This window comes from Ambystoma mexicanum, chromosome 9 (assembly GCF_040938575.1).
Source record: "Ambystoma mexicanum isolate Mex_15411 chromosome 9, UKY_AmexF1_1, whole genome shotgun sequence".
NCBI lineage: Eukaryota > Metazoa > Chordata > Amphibia > Caudata > Ambystomatidae > Ambystoma > Ambystoma mexicanum.
Window position 1 is genome coordinate 1,127,106,063 of NC_090931.1, and position 19,508 is coordinate 1,127,125,570.

Genomic DNA, 19,508 nt, shown 5'->3' on the forward strand with positions numbered 1-19,508 from the left:
GGGGGGTGGGGGGGAACAGGGGAGACACGGGGCATGAACAGGGGTGTGGGGAAGAGGACGGAGACATGGGGCATGAGCGGGGGGTGGGGGGGAACAGGAGAGACGCGGGGCATGAGCGGGGGGTGGGGGATAACAGGGGAGACACGGGGCATGAGCGGGGGTTAGGGGAACAAGAGGGAGACACAGGGCATGAGCGGTGGGTGGGGAGAACATGAGGGAGACACAGGGCATGAGCGGGGGGTGGGGGGAAACAAGAGAGAGACACGGGCATGAGCAGGGGGTGGGGGAGTACAGGAGGGAGACACGGGGCATGAGCGGGGCGTGGGGGGGAACACGAGGGAGACATGGGGCATGAGAGGGGCGTGGGGGTAACAGGAGAGAGACACAGGGCATGAGCAGGGGGTAGGGGGCAACAGCAGGGAGACACGGGGCATGACCGGGGGGTGGGGGGCAACAGGAGAGAGAGACACATGGCATGAGAGGGGGGTGGGGGTCACAGGAGAGAGACACGGGACATGACCGGGGTGTGGGGGGCAACAGAAGAGAGACACGGGGCATGAGAGGGGGTGGGGGGTAACAGGAGAGAGACACGGGGCATGAGCGGGGGTCGGGGCAACACAAGGGAGACACGGGCATGAGCGGGGGGGAACAGCCGGGAGACACGGGGCATGAGCGGGGGAGCACGAGGGAGACACGGGGCATGAGCGGGGGGTAACAGGAGAGAGACACGGGGCATGAGCGGGGGGTGGGGGGCAACAGGAGGGAGACACGGGGCATGAGTGGGGGTTGGGGGGAAACAGCAGCTAGGCACGGGCATGAGCGGGGGGTGGGGGGAACACGAGGGTGACACGGGGCATGAGAGGGGGTGGGAGGTAACATGAGAGAGACATGGGGCATGAGCAGGGGGTGGAGGGGCAACAGCAGGGAGACACAGGCATGACCGGGAGGTGGAGGGCAACAGCAGGGAGACACGGGGCATGACCGGGGGTGGAGGGCAACAGGAGAGAGACATGGGGCATGAGCGGGGGGTGGGGGGCAACAGCAGGGAGACATGGGGCATGAGCAGGGGGTGGGGGGAACACAAGGGAGACACGGGGCATGAGCAGGGGTTGGGGGGAACACGAGGGAGACATGGGGCATGAGGGGCAACAAGAGGGAGACACTGGGCATGAGTGGGGGTTGGGGGTAACAGGAGAGAGACACGGGGCATGAGCAGGGGGTAGGGGGCAGCAGGAGGGAGACACGGGGCATGAGCAGGGGGTGGGGGGAACACGAGGGAGACAGAGGGCATGAGGGGCAACAAGAGGGAGACACTGAGCATGAGTGCGGGTTGGGGGTAACAGGAGAGAGACACGGGGCATGATCAGGGGGTGGGGGGGCAACACGAGGGAGACACAGGGCATGAGCGGGGTGTGGGGGGTGTAGAATTGTTTAGCGTGTTTCGGGAGCACAGAGTACAGCACCACTGCACAGGATCAATATATAGCATGTTTTGTTTTGAAGTGCAGCACCACTGCATGGGTTTGGTGCATTGATATAATGTGGTACAGCAAGACATGTGTTATTGAGCATTTTTATGCAGCGCCACTGCATGGGTTTGGTGCATTGCTATGATGCAGTTGTTTCAAGCTATGTGTTGCCAGTGTAACATGGACATATAAGTAAGGGCAGGTTATTCAGTCAAAAACGATTTTTACATATAAATGGCAAATACATTTTTCACAGTTAAAAGCACACATCTGTACCTTCAAAATGCACACCATTTCTCACCTGAAATGCCTATGTTGCAAGAGACACATTTGGTAATTAACAAACTAATCTCACTAACAAGACTAATAATTATAACTCATTAATAAAAGAATGTGTCTTCACTGCAAAATGAGGCCTACTCTGAAAATCAGGTTTAAACACACATTCAAGTTTTTTTTTCTTTTGCCTTTCTGTGCTCTGTCCACAGTAACTTCAGGAAGCAAAGACTTCGAATAAGCAGGAAATCAGTGTGTTACAGTTGCAACTGTGAAACAAATAAGCCATTGTGTAGTGAGGGAGGAGATGACATGATAGAATCTTATTGGACAAGCATTGGGTAACCAACTTTTCATGTATAATCTTGAAAAAGGGGAGAGGGCAGACGATTCTGGACACAGCTCGAAGGAGGACGGGGTTGACAGCTGGGGATGCCTGATTCCTAAAGCAGATTCAACTTGGTTGCAGAGACTGGCTTTTCCAGTCAACAAGTCCCAGTTTGAGTGACAGCAGATGCTTGTCCTTGCTGGGTGAATCCCTCCAGAAGGCGACCAGCCAAAGAAGTTACATACTGAATAAGCCTGGTAATTATCTCGCTGAGGTGTGGGGGCTGAGTGTGAAAGAAAATATTCAGTCAGTGTAGGAAAGGAGATTCCTGTGCTTTACCCACGTGTTTAATGTTACAAATTGAATTCTTGTCTCCGCCACTCTCTTTTCAGTGTATCACAAATAATGCTGTTACTGTGCTATTTCATTTATTTCTGTAAAGAGTGAGATCGTGTTTAAATGCAACTTTTATAATACACAAAAATATCTGAAAGGAGACGGGTGGTGTGTTTTATATTTACCAATACAGTGCTGATGATGTGGGGAGATGTTTAAACAGTGCAATTGTCATTTTCAAGGTAGCTAAAAATACGATTTGGCTGCAGCCATTCAGTATGAGCAAATGTCATTCAGTATGAGCAATTATAAATAACTGTGTGTGTTATAGCCTTTTTTGCTGAAGGTACATGAGTCAGCAAAAATAGAGACCCGGGACATAGTTCACTACCCTATATAAGTTAGTGAAAAATACCACATGTTAGCTCACTGCCGTAGATAAGACAGCGAGAAATTGCCCATGGTGGCACACTAAAAGTGAAAATGTGGTGTTCCTGAAATGCAAGCCTGAGGTCTCTATGGTGATTACACGAAAAATCTAAACAAAAATAAGGGGTGCTGGATATTGGGGCCACAAATAAAACAAGGGAATTATGCTCACCAAAATACCACCAACCACGAATGCCAACCACGCATACCAACCACGCATGTCTGTGTACTGAAATAATGCATATCCACTGTGTTATTATTATACATAGCCCAATCTGAATACAAGGAGTGATTGTTGCAAAATTATTTTTGGCGGTAAGAAAATACCGACAGGCCCCAAATCTACACAAAATACCCAACATATTTATGGTGCGTTGCAGGCCGGGAAAGTGATCACAGAGCACCTACTGGGCGTGGCAAGTGTGTCTCACACTGCCATCGGTACATTAAAGGGAACCCATTTCATAATAGCAGTGTGTTACTAAAAACAAATTTCAGAATGTCACAAAGGGAAACCACATTTTCAGACCTAGTGCAATATTTAGAGGCAAAGTTGTTTGCACATGGGACGTGGTAGTCGAACAGTACCTTAGAATGGCATGACCGCATTCAGGGTGAGGTGCAGAAAGAAAAACTAGACAATATTTTTGCAGAAGGCAGCATAATTCAGGTCTGCCTTACAAGATTATTGAATGCAGCCGATAAAAGTGCAGAGAAAGACTGTTTAATACGGCTATGCAGCAAAATATGGTTTATTTTAAATAGGTCCCTGCGAATGCAGGAAAATGATATCCAGCTAATTAACAGGTTAAAGACTGAATTAGATGGGGCAAGTAAAAATCAGGAAATGTTAAGAGCAGAATTGGATGTATGCCAAAAAGACATGCAATTAAAATGCAGAGACTTTCATGCTCAGTTATCCAAAAGCAAGAACCAATTTGAGGATAGTGAGCAAGATTTGGTACACTTAAAAGCCTTAGTGGACCACATTAGACAGGATAAAGATGAGGTTGTTTCAGAAATGCTGATTTTACAAAAAGAACATTGTGAAAAAGAATGTGATCTCCAGAGTGCAGAACAAGAAATGATTAAAATGACTCAAGAAAGAGACAAGAGAAATAAAGAGTTCAATGAATGACAAATGTAAATGTGCGACATGCAGGAGGTGATTAATAAGATGAGTGATGAAAACAACTATTTGCAAAATGAAGCAAACAGACTCCTTAAAAAGTGTAAGGGCTTAGAACAGCAAATGTGCATTCCCAGGTCCCAGGAGAGGCAGCAGGGTACCACATTCAATGGAGTGGAGGTGAATTCTAGTTCTGCCCAAAGAGCTAGTGCTCCAGTGACTGGGCCGGTGACTGAACTTGGTTCCAGCGCCCTTGGGGGATTTGATACTCCCATTGGGGGCAGCCACCAATCTCATACACCTGAAAACAGGATTGAATCACAATGTAGTGCAATTCCATGCATTGCAACAAGTAGCCCCATAAAAATAATGAAATCCATTAAAGCCCTGATCAAAACCATTTAAAAAGGTAGGTGAATGCTGCATTGAGGATCACTTAGAAGCGGTTCATGACATTTTTAAAGCACTCCAGATACCTAAGGAACAGTGCAGACAATATTTTCATTTAACTTTAGATGCCCTGACGGCCAGCATCATAAGGGGATTAAATGAACAGCAGAATATGACATGGGTGGAGTTTGAAAAAGAAATTAGGCGTCATTTTTCTCCTTTTCAGTCATTGCAGGAGGCAAAGAAAGTCGCTTACACAATCACTGCTGGACCTAATACATCCCCTCGCCAATTTTTACAAGACCTAAAAAGAGCATTTTCTCGCTTTGATGTATCTTTTGACCCAAATTCCAATGAGTTTAAAACTGCATAATTCTATGGGCTACAGAAAGACATCATATCCCAATTGGTCCGTGAATTTGACCGTGACAAGTCCCTTGAATGGATTGTACATCAAAGCACAAAACTATATGAGGTACTCTATTGTCAGGGTAGAGAAAGTGATAAAATGAAAGATACTAGACCTAAATCTAAAGAACCCTCAGCCACAGTACTGTAAATCAGGTCAGCCCATATGTCCCTTGAGTCTGCTCAAAGCCAAAGTAAAAATAATGTGACACTTGAACAAAGGGGTGATCAACAAAGATCGCCCTTTCCTGTACCAATGTTCCAATCACATGATCCTAGTAATAGGGAGAGCTACATCAGCCCTAGGTATTTAGGGGACAGATCCCGGGTAGGATATCGGCCTGATATGGCAGGCATGAACAATAACCAGAGACAAAATCAAGATCAAAGAAATGATGGTCCCTACCAGTCATTGGGGACACAGAGCAGATTTGATCCCAACACCATGATATATGGTAATCAGGATAGACCCCGATATGTGGATCGATTTACTGATAATGGAAATCAACATAGGGGCCAGTACCCAAAATCTGAGAGACAGGACATGAGGCAAAACATGAACTACAATCCACGTCAGTACAATGATTCCCCACCAGGAGACTATAATCAAAGGATGGGTGCACCCCGCTCCCCTCCACAAATGAATCAAGAGTTCAGAAACCATCCCAACAGACATCAATCACCTGAGAGGTATCAGAATAGATCCAATCAGGGGAAAAACAACCAATATCGACCTAGGCCACAGAAAGAGGATTCTAGAGAGATGGAAAGGTTCCAGTGCCTTGAGGCCCAAGTGAAAAGCTGAGCAAATAGGAAAGCTCTATACAGCACAAAAACAACCATCTAAAGAGGGGGCTGATGGCCCTAGCAATGACCGGGGGGCTTCTGAGAAGTGACTAAGTACTTATGACACCTGGAGTGCCAAAAAGACAGATTGCCCTGATGTAATTTTGCATAATGACTCTGAGATGCCTAATGATTTAAAAGTGAAAGCACCAATAAATGAACATGTAACAGAAAATGCAAATACTTCTAAAAAAGAGGTACGGTTTAACCTAGAACTAAATCAAACATTGAAGATTTGTGCAAATAAAAAAGAAACACCGGAAATTCCAAAAGAACAAAGAGACAGATTTAAGAAAAATGACTCATGCATGGGGAATACCAGTGAACAGGGAGTAAGTGGGGATGCTATAGCTCCTTCCCTGGGCAAGCAAAACAATGACCAAACACAGGCAGAAAAAGGAAATACTCAAAAGGAGGATACAGGTCAATCACCTGAAGAATTCTTTGAGCCACATATTTTTGAAGAGGCCGAAAGGGCTGTTATCACACTAAATGATCACAAATGCACAGAATTAAACAATGACAAATTGCTGAATGATGTTGCTACACATGTTCAGTTGGAAGGTTGTAATGTGGTCTCTGATGTTACCCAGATGGATGAGCGAACAGTGGCCACACTCCAAAAAACCTCTGATCATGGAGAAATGAATAAAGTCTCTCGCGCAGAAATGGGTAAAAAGGAGGGAAAAATGTCTTTCCATTTACCAATGTGCTTAGCCAAAAGTGAAAAAGGCCTGAGAAAGGTGAGCCCTGAAATCAGTAAGAATTCACACTTCTTATGTGTATTAGAGGAAGTTGAGGACAGATATTATGCACCCATCACTGTAGAAGAAAAATGCCACACATTTGCTATGATTTACACTGGCGCACAGGCCACAATTATGTCCAAGGAGCTGGTAAAGAGTATCAATGAAGGGAGACCCCCACAGAGTCAGATCACAGTGAAGGAAAATCAAGGTCCAGTGCATAACTTTAATGGGGAGGAGGTGCCCATCATAGGTGTAACTGAGGTTGACATAAAAATAGGAAAGCACAGAATGAAACAAGAGGTATTGATCACATCTATTTGTGAAATTCCATTTCTGATGGGGACGGATTGCCTGAAAAGATTGTCTCCTCTCATAGATGGGGTGAATGGAGTGCTGTAGTCACTAACCAAAAAAACATTGAGGCCTAAGAAACTAAAATCACAAAACAGCAACATAAATGAATGTCACACCGTTGCCAAAACAAATGATGCAGTTGAGGTATATTTCCAGAATAGTTGCATACCTAGTGTCACTGTTATATTGATGTGTCAAGACAAAATGCAGAGCAACAATGAAAAACTACCTGTACAAATATACTTGGACCCAAGGAAAAATTGGCAGACTGCCATAGATGAGCACACATTACGTTTTTATTTAAAAGAGAAAACAATCAAACAGAATATTGCTCCTAAAACAGATTCAGAAAAACACATTACCACTCTTGCTGAAATACACATGGAAGATGAGCAACCATGGGTTCATGTTGGTATAAATGACTGTTTTAAAACAATAAAAGCCACTTTAGCGCTTTAGCGCTTGAACAGGAGAGGAGCTTCATTAATGAGAAATTGTTGCAAAAAATAATGGAGATGGAGGAAATCCCGAAATTTAGGATTAAAAACCAATATGTTTCTGGGTTGGACAGTCCAGACTTTGAAAACCGAATTGCAGGCAGATGCATGCTTAAAATTAGCATTGGGCAGAAAACAATTTACCATAATGTATGGATAGTGAGTGGAACACAAAATGACTTTTACATGGGCAATGACATCATGCACAGAATGTGTATGGTGTTAGATTTCCTTAATCAAAAAATATGGTCACGCCTAGTTGGGCCTGCACCTGAATTTGAAGACAAAAGAAGAGCTTTTCATTGCGCACAGCTGGTCCCATATGCAGTTGAATTACAGATGAGGAAGGATACTATTATTCCTGCATTCACCAAACAGGTTGCAATAACACTGAAGTGCAGAATTAGACAGCAGATGAAAGATTCTGATGCATTTGTGTGCCTGAATGAATCCATAAAACAGCAGGGCCTGGATTATGAATACACTCCATTGGTAGATATTGGTGAAGGGTCTGTAAAAATGATGTTGAATAACAAAGGTTGTCAAGACATTCTTTTAGAGGAAAACTCCCCATTAGGAATGGCTATACAAAAATCACATTATGCTGCAGATCTAAATAACATGGTGATTGGAAATATACCTGAAAGGTATGTAGATGCTAAGGGTGAGCTGCCAGAATACCTGAATTCTGAGCCCAAAGGAATATTTAAAATTCATTCTGTTTACCCTTATGATTCAAATGAGACAGTGTGCTGCCATCAAGAAAATTGCATCACATTTGATTTAAATGAAAATGAAACAGAAAATCAGCCCATTGAAGTGGAAGCTGATATGCCAAAATATTTAAAAGTGGCAGCGTTACAAAAAGACACAGCCACACAGTTAGAGGAGAAAGCCGAGATTCCCTTACCAGAAGATTTTCCAGAATTTTCCAAAATGGTAGAAGAGCAGATTTTATTAGCATATGAATGTAACAGCGATGAGGATAGAAACAATCTGAGGGAGATATTTATGGAATTTAAGGACGTATTTGCAAAAGATGCTTATGATTGTGGTTTAACTGATTTACATGTGGCCACACTACCAGAAGGGTGTAGCAGAAGTCCAGTGTTTGTACGCCAGTATAGACTACCGCTGGCATGTTTAGAATCATTGGCAGAGATTATTAAAAATTTGGAATCGCGGGGAATCATCAGGCCCATTCATAGCACATCCAATACACCTATTTTAGGTGTGTTAAAGCCAAATGGTCAATGGCGGCTATGTGCAGACTTGAGGGAGTTAAATAAAAGAGTACCAGTGTCCAGATGGCCAGTACCATTCATTGATCAGGGCTTAGCTCAGGTACATGGTTCAAAAGTGTTTACCACATTAGATCTCACCTCTGGATATTGGTGCGTGCCATTGGCAGAGGAGATACAGAATTTATTTTCCTTTACATTTGACAGGACTCAATACGCCTGGCTTAGAGCTCCATTCGGGTACATCAATAGTGGGAGTGAATTTGGCATATTTTTGAGAAAGGCCATGCCAGATGCAGCGGAAAGAGGAACCATAGTTTATGTGGATGATGTCCTGATAAAAAATGAAAGCCTGAAAAGGCATTTTGATGAAATAAGACATGTGCTTGGCCAATTGCAGAAAGCAGGCACCAAAGTGTCTTTACAAAAAGCACAATGGTGCAAGAAAAAAGTGAACTTTCTAGGCCATGAAGTGACTGAACATGGGCTAAATCCACAAAAGAAAAAAATAGAGGCCATAAAAAAACTAAAGGACCCTAAAAATGTGAAAGAGGTAAAAAGTTTATTAGGGATGACAGGCTATAACAGAAAGTTCATTGAAAATTATGCTGAAATTACTCAACCATTGACTAAACTGCTTAAACTGAATACTCCCTGGAAATGGGAAAAAGAGCAGTCTGAGGCAGTGGCTAAACTGAAGGAACGTCTGGTAAAGGCACCATGTTTAGCATATCCCACAAAAGATAGGGATTTCTTTATAGAAATAGGTTTCTCTGAACATTGTAAGTCAGCAGTGTTATGACAAAAACATGATTTGAATCACAAAACAATTGCCTATGGAAGTAAGGCATTTTCCCAAGTTGAAATGAAATTTAATGAATGTGAAAAGGCCCTATTAACCACTGTGTGGGCGCTACAACATTTCTGCCCCATTGTTCAGGGAGAAAAGGTGATTATTGAAACAAATCATCAGCCTTTGCAGTTTTTAGAGAGTAAAAGAATTAGGTCACGTAATCTAGCGCAGTCCAGAATCACTTCATGGACGCTGGCATTACAAGGTTTTCCTATAGAAGTGAGATATGGACAAAATAAAAAGAGCCCAATTGCTCAAGGGTTAGCTGACTTACTTGACTGCGCAGCTGAACAAATATCAAATGAAATGGAAGTGGAACCTAATTGGCAGGAATTTGAATAATCACCACACAAAGCTTTTGATGAAAAAACATGCAAGTATTTGCCAACTGTATATGTGGATGGTTGTGCTTTTCACATTGAAAATGACAGTAATAAACAGTTAGTGGCAGGAATAGGAAATGTCTGGTTGAAATGTGAAGGTGTCCCCAGTATAGGGATGAGGATTGGAGATAGGAGCAGTCAGGTGGTGGAATTGGCAGCCATTTATAAAGCAATTGCTACTGCAGTTGATAAAAAGTTCAGTGAAATTGTCCTGGTGACTGATTCTGACTATGCACGGAATAGTTTTGTGGAAACCTGGCTGGAAAGCAAGAGGAATGATTACATACAACAAAAAGCCACTTAAACATGGAAAAATGATACAAGCCATAGACAAATTGGTGTCAAAGAATGATCTAACAATATACTGGAGAAAAATTTGTGGGCATTTAAAAACACCAGGAGAGGATAAGGAGGGAAATGATAAGGCAGACCACCTGGCTAAAATTGGGGCTGTGATGGGAGAATTGCTACCTATTGATGATTTACTGGGTGAAATACAGATTGATGCAGTAACACGTTCTAAAGCACCAAAGGAGGTAGATCAACCAGTGGTGCAATGTGGCCATGACACGCCAGACCAAGATTTGATTGAGGCACAAAAGAATGATCGAATTTTGGGAATCTATTATAATCATTTGATAGATCCTGAACAAAATCCTTTAACAGAAAATGCTTGTATGGGAGGAAGAGAAGAGTTGAGGGTACTATTAAAGAATAAAAACCGAATTAGATTACAAGATGGACTCATGATTAGAGAGTCCATAACAGGACAGATACAGTGGGTGGTACCCCTTTCATTCAGAGGGCTAATGCTACAACATGCACATGATGCAATAACTGCAGGCCACAGAGGTTCACAAAAAACATTGGAAATACTGAAAAATTATGCTTACTGGCCACATATGTCCCAAGATGTGGAATTATATACTAGAGGATGTCTAGTATGCGCCCAATTTAAACCTGCTTCACCAATGTATAGAGCACCATTGATGAAAAGAGGCCTAACTCTCTCATGGTCAGATTTGCAAATAGACTATGTAGGCCCTTTAAAAAGGTCAAGCAGAGGACACCGTTACATTTTAAGTGTGATATGTTTGATGTCGAAGTGGATTGAATGTATTCCTGCACCAGATTGTAGTGCGCAAACAGCAGCCACATTGCTGGTGAACCATGTGTTCTCAAGGTTTGGGTTGCCACAAAGAATTGAGTCAGACAGAGGAAGTCATTTCACAAGTACCCTAATGAGTATGGTATGGCAAATACTAGGTGTGAAAAGGAAACTACATATCGCATATCAGGCAGCCTCTTCAGGTGGAGTTGAACGGAGCAATAGGTCTGTTGTGGATATTTTAAAGAAATTCGTGGCAGAAGCAGGTTCCAGCTGGGATTTACGTTTACCGTTGGTTTTGATGGCAATCAGATCAACTCCTGCCAAAGCAACAGGTGTTAGCCCCCATGAGGTCTTGACAGGTAGGAAAATGGTGTTACCACAACACCTACTATACAGAACACATGAGCAGACACTTGTGAGTGCATCCACAGTTCACGAGTACATTGATGAACTGAGGAAGCATTTGCAACATGCATTTGCTTTTGTGCAGAGAAATCTGGAAAGGGCTGCTGACAGTGCTAAGACATACTATGATAAAAGAACATCAGTGAGAGAATACAGTGTAGGGGATCAGGTGTACAAGTTTCATTTTGGAAAAAGTAAACAGAAACATTCTAAATTTCTAGCAGCCTGGCAGGGGCCATTTCGAATTATAGATAAGCCCTCCCCTTAGTGTATAACATTTTGAAGAATGAAGGTGAAACAGCGATAGAGCAGTTTGTCCATGTTAATTAGATAAAGCCATGCCATCCAGCCACGAGATCAGGCGGCTTGAGCATGTAGAAACAGAAAGCCCTGGGGCTACTGCCCACTGATGCACACAATACAACAGAAAGACTCTTGAACACAAAAAGATAAAATAAATGGGTACAGTCAGGAGGCAGTAACAGAGAAGTTAAAAAGTTGATTACTATAATGGCTCATAAACACTGTAATATATGTAAATAAATAAATACTATAACAAGTTTTTAAAAAAATAAAAAAAATATATATAATGGAAGCTCATGGTCGGTGTGCAGAATGAAAATGCATTGAATTTAAAATGTTGTTTCATGTATGCTTATTTTCCTTTTAACCTGTGTTTATTTTTGGCAAAAGGGTGTATTGTGCTATATACTTAATCTGTTTTTTTTCTATTTTGGTTTAGAACATTAACTATTTATACCGGAGGTCACGGGAGACGATGAATATGGAGTCCCCTGGATGAAGACCAAAAGATGCCTGCCTCTGGGTGGAGGTGAAGACAAAATAGCCGGAATGCCAAAGAAAAGATGACTTCTATAGAGAAGGATCCAAGAGTACCAAGATGAAGAGTACCCGAATGAACCAAAAGCAGAGTCCTGACATATGGAGTTCCACGTATGTATTATTTTAATTAATTGTTTTAATCTGTTATGTTAATTATTTGTTTTAGTTAGTTGTTTTATTTTATTATTTTCAATTGACTTCAAGTATAAAATTGAAATACTGGACTGGACACTTCCATTGGGAAGGCAAATGTAGAACATTTTATAAGAATTGATAAATTCAGAAGAATTTTAATATTATATTGATTGAACAGTGACTTTCAATTTTCATCTTCACAACAAGAATGTTAATTGTATTGGATTGTTACATTTTTGAAAGAAGAAAAGGAACAAGTTGGATTTTTTCCAATTGTGGCTCGGATTAGCCAAATTAAAAAAAAAAAGGAGGGTATATGTAGGATTGCTTAGCGTGTTTTGGGAGCACAGAGTACAGCACCACTGCACAGGATCAATGTATAGCAGGTTTTTTTTTTAAGTGCAGCGCCACTGCATGGGTTTGGTGCATTGATATAATGTGGTACAGCAAGACATTTGTTATTGAGAATTTTTATGCAGCGCCACTGCATGGGTTTGGTGCATTGGTATCATGCAGTTGTTTCAAGCTATGTGTTGCCAGTGTAACATGGACATATAAGTAAGGGCAGGTTATTCAGTCAAAAACGATTTTTACATATAAAATGCAAATACATTTTTCACAGTTAAAAGCACACATCTGTACCTTCAAAATGCACACCATTTCTCACCTGAAATGCCTATGTTGCAAGAGACACATTTGGTAATTAACAAACTAATCTCACTAACAAGACTAATAATTATAACTCATTAATAAAAGAATGTGTCTTCACTGCAAAATGAGGCCTACTCTGAAAATCAGTTTTAAACACACATTCAAGTTTTTTTTTTCTTTTGCCTTTCTGTGCTCTGTCCACAGTAACTGCAGGAAGCAAAGACTTCGAATAAGCAGGAAATCAGTTTGTTACAGTTGCAACTGTAAAAAAAATAAACCATTGTGTAGTGAGGGAGGAGATGACATGATAGAATCTTGTTGGACAAGCATTCGGTAACCAACTTTTCCTGTAGAATCTTGAAAATGGGGAGAGGGCAGACGATTCTGGACACAGCTCGAAGAAGGACGGGGTTGACAGCTGGGGATGCCTGATTCCTAAAGCAGATTCAACTTGGTTGCAGAGACTGGCTTTTCCAGGCAACAAGTCCCAGTTTGAGTGACAGCAGATGCTTGTCCTTGCTGGGTGAATCCCTCCAGAAGACGACCAGCCAAAGAAGTTACATACTGAATAAGCCTGGTAATTATCTCACTGAGATGTGGGGGCTGAGTGTGTAAGAAAATATTCAGTCAGTGTAGGAAAGGAGATTCCTGTGCTTTACCCACGTGTTTAATGTTACAAATTGAATTCTTGTCTCCGCCACTCTCTTTTCAGTGTATCACAAATAATGCTGTTACTGTGCTATTTCATTTATTTCTGTAAAGAGTGAGATCGTGTTTAAATGCAACTTTTATAATACACAAAAATATCTGAAAGCAGACCGGTGGTGTGTTTTATATTTACCAATACAGTGCTGATGAAGTGGGGAGATGTTTAAACAGTGCAATTGTCATTTTTAAGGTAGCTAAAAATAAGATTTGGCTGCAGCCATTCAGTATGAGCAAATGTCATTCAGTATGAGCAATTATAAATAACTGTGTGTGTTATAGCCTTTTTTGCTGAAGGTACATGAGTCAGCAAAAATAGAGACCCGGGACATAGTTCACTACCATATATAAATTAGTGAAAAATACCACATGATAGCTCGCTGCCGTAGATAAGACAGCGAGAAATTGCCCATGGTGGCACACTAAAAGTGAAAATGTGGTGTTCCTGAAATGCAAGCCTGAGGTCTCTATGGTGATTACACGAAAAATCTAAACAAAAATAAGGGGTGCTGGATATTGGGGCCACAAATAAAACAAGGAAATTATGCTCACCAAAATACCATCAACCACGCATACCAACCACGCATACCAACCACGCATGTCTGTGTACTGAAATAATGCATATCCACTGTATTATTATTATACATAACCCAATCTGAATACAAGGAGTGATTGTTGCTAAATTATTTTTGGCGGTAAGAAAATACCGCCAGGCCCCAAATCTACACAAAATACCCAACAGGGGCAACAAGAGGGAGACACAGGGCATGAACGGGGGGTGGTGGGTAACAGGAGAGAGACACAGGGCATGAGCGGGAGGTGGGGGGTACAGGAGGGAGACACGGGCATGAACGGGGGGTGGGGAGAACAGGAGGGAGACATGGGGCATGAGCCGGGGTTTGGGGGAACACGAGGGAGACACGGGGCATGTGCGGGGGGTGGGGGGAACAGGAGGGAGACACGGGGCATGAGCGGGGGTTGGGGGGCAACAGCAGCTAGGCACGGGCATGAGCGGGGGGTGGGGGGAACACGAGGGAGACACGGGCATGAGAGGGGCGTGGGGGGTAACATGAGGGAGACACGGGGCATGAGCAGGGGGTGGGGGGGCAACAGCAGGGAGACACAGGCATGACCGGGAGGTGGAGGGCAACAGCAGGGAGACACGGGGCATGACCGGGGGTGGAGGGCAACAGGAGAGAGACACGGGGCATGAGCGGGGGGTGGGGGGCAACAGCAGGGAGACATGGGGCATGAGCAGGGGGTGGGGGGAACACGAGGGAGACACGGGGCATGAGCAGGGGGTGGGGGGAACATGAGGGAGACACGGGGCATGAGGGGCAACAAGAGGGAGACACTGGGCATGAGTGGGGGTTGGGGTAACAGGAGAGAGACACGGGGCATGAGCAGGGGGTGGGGGGCAACAGGAGGGAGACACGGGGCATGAGCGGGGGGTGGGGGGAACACGAGGGAGACACGGGGCATGAGCGGGGTGTGGGGGCAACAAGAGGGAGACACAGGGCATGAGCGGGGGTGGTGGGTAACAGGAGGGAGACACGGGCATGAGCGGGGTGTGGGGGGAACAGGAGGGAGACATGGGGCATGAGCGGGGGGTGGGGGGAACAGGAGGGAGACACGAGGCATGAGCGGAGGGTGGGGGGGAACACAAGGAAGACACAGGGCATGAGCAGGGGGTGGGGGGAACAGGGGAGACACGGGGAATGAGCGGGGGTAGGTAGGGACACGAGGGAGATACGGGGCATGAGCAGGGGGTGGGGGGAACAGGGGAGACATGGGGTATGAACGGAGCGGGGGTTTGGGGGAACACGAGGGAGACACGGGGCATGTGCGGGGGGTGGGAGGGAACACAAAGGAGACACGGGGCATGAGCAGGGGGTGGGGGGAACAGGGGAGACACAGGGAATGAGCGGGGGTGGGGAGGAACATGAGGGAGATACGGGGCATGAGCGGGGGGTGGGGGGAACAGGGGAGACATGGGGCATGAGCGGAGCGGGGGTTTGGGGGAACACGAGGGAGACACGGGGCATGTGCGGGGGGTGGGGGAGGACAGGAGGGAGACACAGGGCATGAGCGGGGGTGGGGGGGAAAAGGGGAGACACGGGGCATGAGCGGGGGTTTGGGGGAACACAAGGGAGACACGGGGCATGTGCAGGGGGTGGGGGGAACAGGAGGGAGACACGGGGCATGAGCGGGGGTTGGGGGAACAGGAGGGAGACACGAGGCATGAGCGGGGGATGGGGGAACACAAGGGAGACACGGGGCATGAGCAGGGGGTGGGGGGAACAGGGGAGACACGGGGAATGAGCAGGGGTGGGGAGGAACACGAGGGAGATACGGGGCATTAGCGGGGGTGGGGGGAACAGGTGAGACACGGGGCATGAGCGGGGGTTTGGGGGAACACGAGGGAGACACGGGGCATGTGCGGGGGGTGGGGGGAACAGGAGGGAGACACGGGGCATGAGTGGGGGGTGGTGGGAACAGGGGAGACACGGGGAATGAGCGGGGGTGGGGGAGGAACACGAGGGAGACACGGGGCATGTGCGGGGGGTGGGGGGAACACGAGGGAGACACGGGGCATGAGCGGGGGGTGGGGGGGAACACGAGGGAGACACGGGGCATGAGCGGGGGGTGGTGGGGAACAGGGGAGACACCGGGCATGAGCGAGGGGTGGGGGTAACACAAGGAAGACACAGGGCATGAGTGGGGTGGAGGGGAACAGGGGAGACACGGGGCATGAGCGGGGGGTGGGGGGAACAGGAGGGAGACACGGGGCTTGAGCGGGGGTGGGAGGGAACAGGGGAGACACGGGGCATGAGCAGGGGGTGGGGGGAACAGGAGGGAGACACGGGGCATGCACAGGGGGTGGGGGGAACAGGGGAGACCCGGGTAATGAGCGTGGGGTGGGGGAACATGAGGGAGACAAGGGGCATGAGCGGGGGAAACAAGAGAGAGACACGGGCATCAGCAGGGGGTGGGGGGGTACAGGAGGGAGACACGGGTAATGAGCGGGGCTGGGGAGGTACAGGAGGGAGACCCGGTTAATGAGCGGGGTGGGGGGAACGGGATATCCGCTCCTCGGTCCTCCGCAGGCCACTGTGTAACGATGGCGTGTCTCCTGCAAGTCTGCAGCAGCCTGGGACGTTCAGGAAGTGTAATCCACATGAGCCTCACACAGCCCCATTGGGGGTCCCGCTGTCCTCTGATCTTATCGCATCGGAATTTTCGCTTGTTCCGTTGTGATAATCACTTGTGAAGTCTGAAGTCACTGCAGAGCTTGCAACATTTGCCAATATACGAACAATAAACTAAGATGGCGGGCCTCTCTGAAAATAAGACGCACTGCACGCTTTACTGCTGCCAATGGGAGAGCATATCAGATGTCCGTGGATATCACGCAAGTCGCTTGCCCAATCCCCGTCCTGTCCGCGGAGGAAACAGGGAAGTGTGTCCGCAAAGCGGACACATATCACTAATTTTTTTCACTTACATTTTTGTCTTTTTTAAAAAAAATACTGGACGGCTTTACACCAAATAAAAAGAAGCACGCTACTAAAAACCTATGAAATTCAATGAAAAAACTTTGTTAAAAGGAACGTTATGGTTAAGTTGCGCTACTAAAAACCTATCAAATTCAGTAAAACAACTTTGTTAAAGGTACGTTATGGTTCAAAGTAAAACCGAAAACCCCTGAAATTCGGCAGTTATGGTAAGATAAGCAACCATAACTCGCGCCACAGTGCACTGCTAACACTAACACCCAGGATATCAAAGATGACATCACAAGGGCCTGAAGAGGGGAACAGGAGTGAGGATACAGAGGAGGAAGAAGAGGATGACGAGAATGAGGTAGAGGAAATCCCTACTACCCGCCCTCGGTGTGATTCTTGGGTGTGGCGGTTGTTTACCGTTCATGGGAATGTTCCTAAGGCTTGTGCGAACCGTGTCACCTGCAATGAGTGCAAAATGGTACTGAGTCGCGGGAGGCATGGTGCGTACAGCTTTGGGAGCATGACCCTGAAGCAACACCTGAACTCATTCCACACTGGGGCCATTCGGCAGGTTGTACCTTGCGAAGAGCGTAGTAGGTTGATTGCCTCTACTTCATCCTCCGTTTCTGATCCTGTCACCACAAGAAACACCTCTGTGGGACAGCGTCTTCCTCAAGCTGCCTCACAGGCCATACAGAATTCTGATGACCCTTACCTTTCGAGGGTCACAGTTGTATGTATGTACTGTGACACAGTACTCTGCAGGGGGGAGCGACTTCGGAGTGCTTTTGAGACTATCGTCTCAGAGCACGAGAAGACCTGCTCACTACCCAAATAAAACCCACTCTACATCTTCCTCTCTCAGCTCGCCCTTTCTTATCCCTGTGGTTGGTGTCCCCCCCTTTCTCCTCCTTTCCCCTCTTCTCCTAGTGTGTCATGTATAAAAAAAACAAAAAAAAAATACAAAATAACAAAAATCGAAACGAATAAGGCTCTTTTCAGAGCCACCTTTCACAGTTAAAAAATAGAAGTGAAGATAAATAAAGCAGGGCCCTTTGTATATCTTAAAAGTCTGCGGACAGTTCGCGAACATTAAAAAAAATTGGGGTGCTACCCTATTGTAACCATTGCTTATTTCTCTGGGAGCAAGTGGTGGCTCTGAAAAGAGCCTTTGGGAGGGGTTTGTATATCAAAAATTATAAATACTTAACACCTACTTCAAAATGGATGCTGTATTTCTAAAAAAAGGTCGCAATGCATTTTGTACATTTCTCAAAAAAATCTGATTGCCAGGATAAGTAAGATGGACTCCATCTCTGCGAAAAATGTACGTACTACGAAACATAATATTTTCATTGTGAAAAGAGGACATGCCAAAATCTCTTAGGAAGGCACAAACAGCCTTATTGACATTACGCCTTGCTTTCTCCATTTGTGGACCATATGAGAAAGAACGAAGCCACAACATTTGTCTCTGCGCAATCCGTGAAAAAATTACTTTGGAGTTTGGAAACATGTCCATGATCTTCTGAAGTCCTTCTTTCATTGCAAATTGCAAACAAATTCCTGACACATGTCCTAAACTGTTCCCTCCATAATGAATTACAATTATGTCTGGATGTTCCTCTATCTTCAAAGTTGCACAGAGAGGTAGCAAGTCCAACCACTTCATTCCACGCACTCCATGCCAGTGCACTTTCACATGTAGGAATCCAAGATCTATAGATACTCCACATCTTTTTGCATGTACCTTCAACCAATGTATCCACGAGTCTCCCAAAATCCACACAATCTGTTTTTTGAAACACTCAGCCATAGCTATCTGTTCTTCTCTCAGCAAAAAGAATATCTGAGAAAACCTCTCCTAGCACAACACATTCACTAAACTTTACTGACCTTTGCTACATTCAATCTCATTTGCATGCCTTCCCACCCCAAATTCCCCGGATGTAATACGCGGTGTCCTAGAACTACCACCATGTCCGCGAACATATCGTAACATTGACAGCCCTTCTACCATTTCCACTTCACTCTCTGTACCATTCCCTCATTGGATGTAGCTAAGAAATCACATGACCATCCACCAATAAAATCCAAGACCTCTACATGTAACTGCATCATCATAGATCAGCACTGCAAATGTACGGTGAATCTCTTGGAGTACAAGTCTCATACCATTGGCAAGCACGATCTACGAGAAATACTATACAATTCTCCAAGATTTCTACTTGCAGCTTCGTCCATATCCATATGCATGAACACAAACTACAGGTATGCATATTTTCTATACATTACATGAACACATTTTCTAACTGACTTTTACCTTGTATAATCTGTAAAATAAATCTACGATCATATTTTCATTGTCCTAAAATGAATTGTGACTTACAAACCTTTATACCGTTTCATTTCTTCATACACACAAACACACGCAAATAATGTTAAACCAACATTTTTTAAATAA